Genomic DNA, 12,592 nt, shown 5'->3' on the forward strand with positions numbered 1-12,592 from the left:
GACTCAGGAAGTGCAATCACATTAGTCTCGGGGAAGCTGGTCGGGCAGGACCAACTATCCCGGGCCAAACGCTCGGGAATATCCTGTGCGCATGGGGATGTCAACTATTATCCAACCATTCCCATAAAAACAGAAGTTCTCGGAAACCTCACTAGGTTGACGGTGGGAGTAGTTCCAAAACTCCCCTACCCTGACCTTATCGGACGAGACTTCCCGGGGTTTGATAGCCTACTCCCTGGGGAGGAGGTAGAAGAAAATAATGACCCTGGGACCCAGGGTGTGGCCCAGATGGTTAACCCTCCCCCAGCCTTCCATGAATTTAGCCAGGATTTGTTCTCCACGCCGGGGAAGTCCAGGAAGACTAGGAGGGAACGGAGGGCACATAAAAGGAGGGGGACGAGGGTCCTGACCCAGTGCCAGAAGTCTACCTTGTAGGGGAAAGAAGGGGCTTGACTGACAGTGGGACTGGGTCGGCGATCAACAATCCTATCGCCAGACCTGGTTCCCCAGGGCCTTTCCCCGAGGGGGAGACGGAGGTAGACCCCTCCGAGTTTGGACAAATGGGGACCGCACAAGGGAATTTTGGTCAGGATCAGGCCAATGATCCCATATACCACAATATTCTCAAAGATGTAGTCGAGGTAAATGGGGTCCCCATGGAGGGGAGAGTTAAGGGCCCGGGGCCATATTATATGATTAAGAATGACCTGCTATACAGAATAGTCCGGGTCCAAGAGCAAGTCATACAACAACTCTTGGTCCCACGGAAGCATCAAAGAGCCGTAATGGATCTGGCCCACAGCCATCTGTTCGGGGGCCATCTAGGGGTAGATAAGACCCTGGATCGAATTCTACAGAGGTTTTTTTCGCCTGGCATTTATTCAGCGGTCCGGCGATATTGCACATCCTGTCCGGAATGCCAGATACATGGGCCCCGACCACACTTAAGGGCCCCTCTGGTACCTCTGCCAATTATCGAGGTTCCATTTGAGCGTATAGCTATGGACATAGTAGGGCCACTGGAAAAGTCAGCCTGGGGCCATCAATACATTCTGGTAGTACTAGATTATGCCACCCGATACCCCGAGGCCGTACCCCTACGGAATACCACGTCCAAGACCATAGCCAAAGAATTAGTCCAGATTTTTTCCAGAGTAGGAATACCTAAGGAGATCCTGACGGACCAAGAGACCCCCTTTGTGTCTAAGCTGATGAAGGACCTATGTACAATGCTCCACATACGGACCCTTAGAACATCAGTCTACCATCCCCAGACCGATGGCCTGGTCGAATGCTTTAATAGGACATTGAAGAACCTGTTATGGAAAGTGATTAGTCGTGACGGGAAAGACTGGGATGCCCTGCTGCCTTACTTGCTGTTTGCCGTACGGGCGGTTCCTCAGGCTTCCACTGGATTCTCCCCCTTCGAGCTGTTATATGGTCGCCACCCCAGGGGCATACTGGACCTGGCTAAAGAAGACTGGGAAGAACAGCCGAACCCTGGGAGAAACATTGTTGAACATGTGCTGCAGATGAAAGACAGAATAGCCCAAGTCGCCCCCCTTGTGCGCGAACATATGGAGAAGGCCCAAGGGGCACAATGGACAAACTACAATCGCCAAGCAACGACCCAGAAGTTCCAGGTGGGGACCGGGTGATGGTGCTCATACCCACGGCCGAGAGCAAGCTCCTGGACAGGTGGCAGGGGCCATACGAGGTAATAGAAGCGGTAGGAGAAGTCGACTATAAGGTCCGACAGCCGGGTCGCCGGAAGCTGGAGCAGATCTACCATATAAATCTTGGCAGGATAGAGAAGCTCCAGTGGTTGCGCTGGGGGCGCCATCCCCTAAAAGCAACCAGCCTGACCAGGTGGGGATATCTCCGGAGTTGACTCCGGAACAACGATCAGAAGTGATCAGCCTGATCAAACGCAACCAGGATGTGTTCTCCGAAAAGCTGGGCAGGACTACGGAGGTTCACCATCACATCCTCACGGAGCCTGGAGTGAAGGTGAACATTAAGCCATACCGGATCCCAGAGGCCAAGAGAAAATGCTGGCCTTAGGAGTCATTGAAGAATCTCATAGCCAATGGTCCAGTCCCGTGGTTTTAGTGCCTAAGCCGGACGGCAGTATGAGGTTCTGCAATGACTTCCGCAAGCTCAATGAGGTGTCCCAATTTGATTCCTACCCTATACCCAGGATAGATGAGCTGATTGACAGATTGGGAAAGGCACGGTTTATGTCTACCCTTGACCTTACCAAGGGCTATTGGCAGATCCCCCTGGCCAAGGCCGACAAGGAGAAGACAGCCTTTGCAACTCCAGAAGGACTATATCAGTACACTGTTCTCCCCTTTGGGTTGCATGGGGCCCCCACTACTTTCCAACGGCTAATGGACAAACTGTTGCAACCCCATGGAAAGTACACGGCAGCCTATCTTGATGACGTCATCATATATAGCCCCGACTGGGAGACGCACGTGGAGAAGGTGGAAGCGGTCCTGGACACCCTGAGGAAGGCAGGGCTGACTGCCAATCCCTCCAAATGTTCGATTGGGTTAGCTGAGGCCAAGTACCTTGGGTATATAGTGGGGAGGGGCGTGGTGAAGCCCCAGCTCAACAAGTTAGAAGCTATACAGAAGTGGCCCCGACCACTCCGGAAGAAACAGGTCAGAGCATTCCTGGGACTAGTGGGGTACTATTGGCGGTTCATTCCCCACTTTGCCACTAGGGCATGCCCATTAACGGACCTAACAAAAGCTTGGGGCCCTGACATAGTAAAATGGTCTGCTGCAGCTGAAGGCGCTTTTGCGGATCTGAGGACGGCCCTCTGCATAGACCCCGTACTAGTAGCCCCAGACTGGGGGAAGGAGTTTATCCTACAAACTGACGCCTCTGAAGTAGGGCTGGGAGCGGTGCTTTCCCAAATGGTCGGAGATGATGAACACCCCGTCCTCTTCCTCAGTAGGAAGCTCCTGCCTAGGGAATGGAAATACACCGTGGTGGAGAAGGAATGCCTGGCTGTGAAATGGGCCATAGAAAGCCTCCGCTACTATCTACTTGGACGGAGGTTTACCCTTGTCACGGACCATGTCCCTTTGCAGTGGATACACCAAAACAAGGACAAAAACGCGAGAGTAACAAGATGGTTCCTGTCGCTTCAACTCTTCCACTTCACAGTACGACATAGATCTGGAACCCAACATGGCAATGCGGATGGCCTGTCGAGAGTGCACTGCTTTCCGACCCAAGTAGCCCAACCCCGTAGTGTTGAGCAGTGGGGGGGGGGGATATGTGGCAAACCCAGGACAAACAGCTACAAAAGGGGGGGTAGTAATCAGTCCCAGGGGATTAAAAAGGCCTCTCCCAAGCCACTGAGGAGAGAGAACCATGGAGAAATAAGGTTCAACTGGGCAAGGGGTTACCAGGGAACTAATTAGGTTCAGCTGTCTTCAACTGCTTGGGACCTTTTTAAACCCTCCCCGGCATGGAAGGGAGGGAGGAGAGAGAGTGAGAGAATCAGGGAAGCTGCCAGTAAGCTAGGAGCAGCAAGGCTCTGAACCCTTCCTGCAAGGAAGACTGCACTCTGTCCCCAGAAGGGAAGATAAACAAGCACAAGGGACTGACTGAGGGAAGGAATAGCCAGACCTTGTGCTACCTACAAGGATTTGCTTTGCCCAAGCCTGTGTCTCCAAGGCTAAAAAGGACTGAGCCTGCTGAGGAAAAGAAGGTACTTTGCCACACGAGCAATACCCAAATTTTGCAGCAGGACTCTGTCCCCCCGGCTGGAGCTCCTGCAAACGTACCCTAGCATCATATCGATGTTTATTGAGGTCTGCGTTCTTCCGAGCCGCAGATGTAGCTAAGTGATAAGCATCCCGCAGCTTTTCTCTTAGTCGGGATACATATTGCTGATGAATTTCATAGCTATCTCCATCCTCTGATACACCAAAGCACAAGTGTATGGGTAATCTTGGTTCTCGCCCAAACATCAAGAGATATGGGGTGACTCCCGTAGCATCGTTCTTTGTGGCATTGTAGGCATGCACCAGAAATGCGACATGTTGGCTCCAGGTTGCCTTCTGCTCTGATCACAAAGTCCCCAACATATCTAATAGGGTTCGGTTGAACCTCTCTGGCTGAGGATCACCTTGCGGGTGATAAGGCGTTGTCCTAGACTTTTTAATTCCCTCTATCCTCAGCACCTCCTTCAGAAGGTGACTCTCAAAGTCCCGCCCCGATCCGAGTGTATCCGGGCTGGGAATCCATAAACTGAAAAATATTTTTCCCACAGTACTTGAGTGACAGTGGTGGCCCTCTGATCACGTGTGGGATATGCCTGTGCATACCGCGTAAAATGGTCAGTCACTACTAGAATGTTCCCAACATTCCTCTTGTCTACTTCTAAAGACAAGAAATCAATGCATACCAGTTCCAAAGGTTTGTTGCTGGTGATGTTCTTGAGATATGCAGCCCTCATGAGCAGAGTTTTCCTTTGAACACATCGAATGCAAGTCTCACATTTCCTGTGAACATCTTCAGACATCCGGGGTCAATAGAACCTACTACGAATAAGTTCCAGGGTCCTCTCCATCCCTAAATGTCCAAAGTCATCATGCAAGGCCCTCATGGCCAGGGCTCTGTACTCTTTTGGCAGCACTAGTTGTGCTCGTTGCTTTTGTAAAAGGTCGGTGGTCATTTGGTGTAGCACTCCCTGAATCAGTTTTAGTTTGGTCCATTCTCTCAATAGTAGTTTACCCTCTGGGTTAGATGGGACAACCGCAGCTGGGCTTCGCCCCTCCCTTTTGGCAAGTAGTGTATCACAAATGTCAATATCTTGCAGCTGGGATTCTTGCCAGTCAACCGCATTGAGCATGGGCAAGGGAGATTGGTCCAATGCAATATAGTTCACTGAAGAAGAAGGCACGCATTCAGGGGGCAGGCCCAAAGCTTCTGCAACACATCCATGAAAGCTCTCATGGGCCTCTGGCTCTCGGCGACTCACACTGCAAATAGCTCTCACTCCATCCGTGGGTATCACAGCAACTTCTGGTGCCTGCGGATGCCTGGACAATGCATCTGCATCTACATTGCTTCTCCCTGATTGGTATTGAATGCTGAAGTCATAGCTAGCCAAAGCAGCCACTCATCTTTGCCCTATAGCATCCAACTTAGCACTAGTTAACACATAAGTCAGTGGGTTGTTGTCTGTCCACACCTGGAACTGAGCACCATACAAGTAATCTCAAAATTTCTCAGTGATGGCCCATTTCAAGGCCAAGAACTCCAGCTTCTGGGTGGGATAGCGAATTTCACTATCAGACAGTCCTCGGCTGGCAAAGGCTACAGGTTGACGTTTGCCTTCCACTTCCTGGTACAGGACTGCTCCCAGACCCTCCAAACTGGCATCAGTATGCAGGATAAATGGTTCGAAGGGGCCATAGTGTCTCTGCACAGGAGGCTTTGGGGACCTCCCCTTATTCTTGGTCTTAGATTTGTTCTTGCTGGACTAGTATCCCCTGGTAAGATCATTCAGAGGTTTTACAATCGTAGCATAGTTTTTCACAAATCTGCAGTAGTAGCCACTAAACCCAAGAAAGGTCTTGAGTTCTCTGTAGTTACTTGGACATGGCCATGTAGTGAGTGCTTCTATTTTATCGGGATCAGTACTCACACCCTCTTGGGACATGATGTCACCCACATACTTCACTGAGGTTCTGCAGAACTGGCATTTGTCAATTGAAAGCTTCAAACCATAATCCTCCAACCCAGGGTTCGGCAACCTATGGCATGCGTGCCAAAGACGGCACGCGAGCCGATTTTTAATGGCACGCTGGAGCCTGCCGGGACTCCAGCGTGCCATTAAAAATCCTGCCCAGCCCGGCCCGCTCTCCTCTGCCCTCCGCTCCCCCCGCGGGGGCAGGGAGCAGAAGCATAGCCGTGCGCACGGGGTGGGCAAATGACCCCACTCTCCTGGCATGGCAAGCCGCGGGGTCCGCGCTCCTGGGCCGGAGCGCAGCAAGCTGCTGGCCCCTCCCGTGCCTTCTCCCCTCCCCTGGAGCTCTGCCGCCGCGCGCGCAGCGCTCTGGGGGTAAGGGCTGCGCGTTCCCGCGGGGCAGTGTTTGGCTCTGCGGGGAGGGAAAGACGCTCCCCGCTCACCCGGAGCCCTGCCGCCGCACGCGCAGAGCTCTGGGGGCCGAGGCTGCGCGCTCCCGCGGGGCAGCTTATCAGGCTCTGCGTGGAGCTTCATGGTAAGGGGTCTGGGGCCGGGGGGGTTGGATAAGGGGTGGGCGTGGGGGCAGTCAGGGGACAGGGTGGGTTGGATGGGGGGGTCTCTGGAGGGGGCAGTCAGGGAGCAGGGGGGGTTGGATGGGGCATGGGAGTCCCGGGGTCTGTCAGGGGGTGGGGGGTGGATAGGGGTCAGGGCAGTCAGGGGACAGGGAACAAGGAGGGTCCTGGGGGGGGGCAGTTAGGGTGGGGGGGTCTCTGGAGGGGGTGGTCAGGGGACAAGGAGCTGGGGGGTTGGGAGTTCTTAGAGGGGCAGTCACCCAGCCCTCTCCCCTGAACCCTGACTCCCCCACACACACACCCTGCCCTCTGCCCTGAGCCCCACATACACCCCAGACCCCTGCCCTGAGCCCTGTACCTCCCTCATACACACCCAGCCCTCTGCTTGACTCCTTCATCCCACCCCCACAACCCTAGCCCTGACTCTGGCACCCCCCCACATCCCCAGCCCCCCCTCTGCCCTGACACCTGCACCGCCCCACATCCCCAGCCCCCCCACATCCCATGCACCCGCCACATCCCCACCCCCACCCAGAGCACCAAACGGGAGCTCCTGCACCCCTCCCACATTCCCATCTGCACCCCTCGCATCAAATGGGAGCTGCCCAGGTAAGTGCCCCACACCTGAACCTCCTGCCCCAACCCTGAGCCCCCTCCCTCATTTTAGCTCCTGACCCGACCCTTCACCCCCAGCCCTGTGCTCAGTGCACTGCCACCCTCAGCTCAGTGCAGAGAGAGGAAGAGAATGGCCAGAACCAGGGAGAAGGTAGGTACCCACTGTATGTGGGGAGGGCCAGGACCCCAGACTGGCAGCGGGCTGAGTGGATCCGGCAGCCAGGATCCCGGCTGGCAGGAGCCGGCGGATGGAACCCCTGAGCGGCAGTGAGCTGAGCCGCTCAGTCCACTGCCGGTCTGGGGTCCTGGCCGCCGGCCCCACACAGCCCGCTGCTGGTCTGGGGTTCTGGCTGCCGGACCCTTGCCAGCCGGGGTCCTGGCCACAGGCCTCGCTCAGCCCGCTGCCGGCCTAGGTGAACAGAACCCCAGACCAGCAGCGGGCTGAGCAGGCCGGTGGCGTAAGATCAACATTTTAATTTCATTTTAAATGAAGCTTCTTAAACATTTTGAAAACTTTGTTTATTTTACAATACAACACTAGTTTAGTTATATAATATATAGACTTATAGAGCGAGACCTTCTAAAAAACATTAAAATGTATTACCGGCACGCGAAACCTTAAATTAGAGTGAATAAATGAAGACTCGGCACACCGCCTCTGAAAGGTTGCCGACCCCTGCTCCAACCTATCAAGCACTTTAAGACGTCTTTCTTCATACTCCTCCAAGTTTCTTCCAAACACAATCAGATCATCCAAATAAACTAACACTTGCAGTAAATTCATGTCTCCCACAACTTTCTCCATAAGACGCTGAAATGTGGCAGGTGCTCCAGAAATCCCTTGGGGCATGCGTTCGAACTGATAAAACCCTAATGGGCAGATGAAGGCTGTCTTCTCCTTATCTTCTTCTCCCAGAGGGATCTGGTAGTATCCACTCCGAAGATCCAACACAGAGAACCACTGGCTTCCCAGCAAACAGTCTAAGGCATCTTGGACTTGGGGCATAGTGTACTGGTCAACTACAGTACGGCTGTTTAGGGTGCGGTAGTCAATACACATCCGGCTTTTCCCATTCTTTTTATGGACCACCACAATGGGTGAGACATATGGGCTGTGGGACTCTGTAATGATGGCATTCGCAGCCAGCTCCTGAAGATGTCACACATCTTCCATCTTGGAGAGAGCAATCCTCCTAGATCTCTCCCTGAAAGGTTGAGAGTCATGTAGTCTGATGTGCTCTACTCCTTTTGCACATCCCACATCCCATTCGTGCAGTGAGAACACCTTGGATCTTTCACAAAGTTTCCTCCTCAGGCGATCTTTCCACTCCTCGGACAATAGTGAATCTCCGAAGTCAAACTTTGTTGGTCTATTGTCGGAACTTGAGTCTCACACTGGGGTTTTACAATTGATTCAGGCTCGAACAGGTCTGCTATCTTTTGTCCTTGCTTCACAACAACATCATGACTTGTTTCATTAGCAATCTGTATAGTCACCTTTTCCTGGGCTTCAGCAGGTAGGGTTATGACTCCACTGGGGACCAGCACTCCTTCTGGGAGCTCTCCTTCAACCGGCTGTTCTACCATTGCTAATGCCTCTTTACCTCCTTTCAGCCTGGTACTCATGACAAGCACTTCTTGCTCCGTCATTGCAGGCACTACTAAGGGTGTTGTGCCCATGTACTTCAGTGCCCCAATCGGTAGCTCAGATGTCTCCTTTTTAGCGCTCTCAATTTTCTTATAGGCTTGAGCACAAAGCATATGGATCATCAGGGTATTCAGGTACTGGTCCCCAGCCCGTCGTCCGCAGTAATCCGCGAGTACCTTGAAGAGACTGGAGTTGGTCCCTATCAGCACAGACACATCAGAGGTACCTTTAGGGTCAGGGCATATTAAGGCAGCAGTGTCTACCTCTTCTCTTACCCCAGCAACCTCCTCTGGGAATTCCAGGTGCACTATGACATACCCTTGGTAGGGGTATTCATCCATGCTGAGGCCACACAGACCAAGGCCAGTCAGTGGCTGTATAGGCAGGTGCCTAAGCATCTGTTGGTAGAATGACTGAAATATAATAGTCACTTGAGATCCAGTGTCAAGCACTGCTTTGCACTCTGCCCCTTCAATCCTCACTGTGACCTCTGCTCGAGGTCCTATCAGTCCTGCGGGGATCCCAGCTGGACAGTCTTTTCTGGGGGGATCTTCAAATCCTGCAGGCCTGGGTGGTCCATGTCCCCAGACCCCCTGGCAGTTACCGGATCTCTCCCAACTGATCCTCAGCTTTCCATACCCTAAGGAGGGATTTTCTTCATTACGGCACTTGGCAGCACTGTGTCCATCCTGACCACATCGGTAGCAGAAGAATTGCCCTTTCCCCCTTCGCCTGAGTGGGACGGTGGCTCTAAATGCTGACTTCTCCATCACCACAGTCAGAGGCTCCTTATTCTTGGAAGTATTAGCTCAGTCAATGGTGCTTTGCAGTTCAGCTATCCGTTCTGTCAGGACCTGCATTTGTTGGGCATGTTCCTCTGTGGTGCTCACCATCAGTACACTGGCCGTTGCAGTGGTGTTGTGCTGGCTGGCTCCAATGTTTGGGCTTCCCAAAACTCCCTGGCAGCCTGCCTTTCTTCCTCTTCTCTGACCTCTTTTATCAGCTGGGAGTAACTTGGGGGATGTTCCTGTTGTTCTCTTAGCCGGAGATGAAGTAGAATCGGGTTCTGGTACTGAGTTCCTCTTACAATTTGAGCCAGTCTGGTCTGATCCATCTGCTCAGCAGTCACTGCTCCCCTCATGACAGCTCTCTGAAGCAGTCTCTCCAGCCTCTGTATATAGGCTGAAATCTTCTTGCCCCTTTGCTGTCGGGAATTAAGTAACTTACAGTAACTGTCTTCAGGGCCCTCTACACTCCCGAAGCTATGATCAAGGGGCTCTAGGCAGTCCTTCACACTGACCCCAGGGTCCATGAGCTTCAGGGTGTGAATCACATCTAATGCTGGGCCACTAAGGCTCTCTATTAGACTCTTTGCTTTTCTGCATCAGGTACAACCCACTCCTGCAGCATTTCAGTGGTATGCTCCAAGCAGGGTTCAAACTCCTCTTCACCAGCAAATAACCTTAACTTACGACAAGAGTTTGACGTAGCATGGGACAGCACAACCTTTTCCAATGTTTGCCCCTGTGCTTTTGCCCAATCATCGGCTGAGGCTGTGGCCCCTGAGCTAGAGGCTGCAGAGCCAGGGCCCAACAAACCTGACATATCAGCCATTATACAAACAGTAATTTCCTCAAAATATAAAAACAATTGTTTCCCAATGTAGTGGAACACTCAACAGGTGCTTGCGAGGGGTACTGACCCAGGGATCCCGGCGAGCCCCCAAAAATGTAACCTTTCTGCCCATCTGAGTTGGCAGCAACAAGGGCTGGGTTCAGTATCTATAGGGGCTCCATTTCAATAACACAATGCAAAACCGTCTCGAGCCCCCACCCAATGACCTGGGACAATTACATACCACCCCCCGGGCACCTCTAAGAGGCAATACTTCCCCTCTCGCAAGCACGGAGTCTGAGTGTAGCAAAATCCTTTTAATAGAGGAGGGAAACAATGCGGCATTATGTTGGGGGAACACCACAAACGGGATTCATAACACAAACCATGAGCAAAAGACCCACCCCCAAGTAAGTTTGGCAGTGTCCTTGTCCACTCAGGGTCTTAAGTCCCGCAACCCAAAAAATCACCGAAAATCCCCAAAGTCCAACACCCCAAAAGTCTCTGTCCCTGGTCAGTGCAGCCCCAGAGTTCAAAAGTTTATCTGCAGAGTTTTACCTCCCAGCCTGGGTGGAAACGGGGGAGGGAGGAGGAGGGAGACACGCAGGGGTGTTAAGGGGCACCTTACGTGGTCCAAGGCCGACTGCCCCGCCTCTCCATGGGGTTCTGCTGCAGCCTTCACTGTGAGCCACTCCGTCCCACCAGCCAACTCATGAGCCGCTCCACAAACTGCTCCACTCCACCAGCTGTCCTGTGAGCCACTCCAGCCGTCCCACGAACTACTCCGCTCCACCAGCTGCTCAGCAATATATCTTCAGGCCCCCCCACAGCATTCAGTGATTGCAGCCCTTAGTAATTTTAGCTCTTTAGTGATTTCAGAAAATGAATTCAGCTTAGCAGCCTGTAACTATACTCCTAATGGAATCAAAATTAGCTCTGATATTCCACAGTGGAGAGCGGAGGAGATGCAATTGGTGTTTTGGGCCCTCAAAGGGGGCCCATACTATCAAGTACAAATACCTATCCCCAGCTTCTCTATATTCACTGGGTTTTGGAACCCATGTCCCTTGTCTAGCGAGTGCTACTTAGTTGATGGCGAGTCCCTCTGTCATAAAACAGTTCCACTGTCCTTGATTCACATAATCAAGGTAACAACACTTCATTCTTCCTGCCCCAATAACAGAGAAACTGGGGATCCCACAGCAGTCAAAGTGACCATTTGGGCGGCTGTGGGCTCATGCTAGGTGGGGTGGGTGTGCCTATGCAGCCCCTGAAGTTCTTTTCCACAACTCGCCACAATTCACCACCAGATGTCAGGGTAGAGCTCATCCTGACTCTGCTTACATGGTTTCTAACAGCTCCAGGTCCCAGCTGGCACCCTGTCTGCTTTAGCCATTATTCAAAGTACAACAAACCAAGCAGCAAACTTCACCCTCACCACAGCACCATCAGGGAGCCTTTCCCCACCAAACCTCCTCCCACTCCTGAAGATCCACCCCTGCCAGGCCCCAGCCAATTCCATCACTTGGGCAGCCCACCCTGAAGACCAGCAGTCCCAGGGTATGGGAGACCAAGGGCGGAAGCTGGCTTCACAGTGGAGGGCCCCCATGGAGAACACTCTGCCATCAGTCCCCTCTCCGTCACATCAAGGAGAATCCAGCTGAGGGCCATTGCTGAGCACAGCTGTGGCAACATCAGCCAGGGCCAGGAAAGGTCTGACCAATAGGCAGGGCCCTTTAGAGCTTCAAAGGTCAAACCCAACTCCTTCAACTGCACCCAGAAACTAAGAGGCAACCACTGCAGATCCCAGAGCCATGTGCTCCCTGTAAGGTGAACCTTTTACCGAGCAGGCCCTGCGCTCTGCCCCAGATAAGGTTCAGGGGCCGCCCCGTGCAGAGGGCACTGCAGTTATCCAGTCTCAAGGTAACAAAAGCATGGATCATGGGAACAAGGTGTTTGCATCTGACAGAGACACTTGCCTTTTGGCCAGGCACTAAACATTATCCCAGTGTCCAGGCTGGATGGGCAGCAGCATGGACGTGTACTTTATTCCCAAGGTTCAAAGGTGTGCCCTCCGAAGCACTAACAGGTGGTGTGTGGAGAGCTGGTGGGCAGGTGGTGCTGTCCCCTCCAACTCTTCTCCAGCTGCTAGGTCACATTGAGATGCGAGGCCCCTGTGCACATAAATGTTCCCCCCAGGTAATACATCCCTATAACAGTGCTGCCTATGCAGTCTGGCTTTGGGCTAGCCACTGGCTCGGCCTCTCCCTCTTGGGCTCCTCAACACCTCAAAGACGTAGGCTTTCCAGTGTCGAGTGACACCCCTTCATGGGGGCTGGGTTTATTCACAAAGTTCACAGGGAGACACGCAATCCCCACCAGGCTAAGGTGAACAAGTTTTCTCCCTCCTCCTTATGACACCCTTTT

This window comes from Terrapene carolina, unplaced genomic scaffold, assembly GCF_002925995.2.
Source record: "Terrapene carolina triunguis isolate 2854851 unplaced genomic scaffold, T_m_triunguis-2.0 Scaffold212, whole genome shotgun sequence".
Lineage (NCBI taxonomy): Eukaryota > Metazoa > Chordata > Testudines > Emydidae > Terrapene > Terrapene triunguis.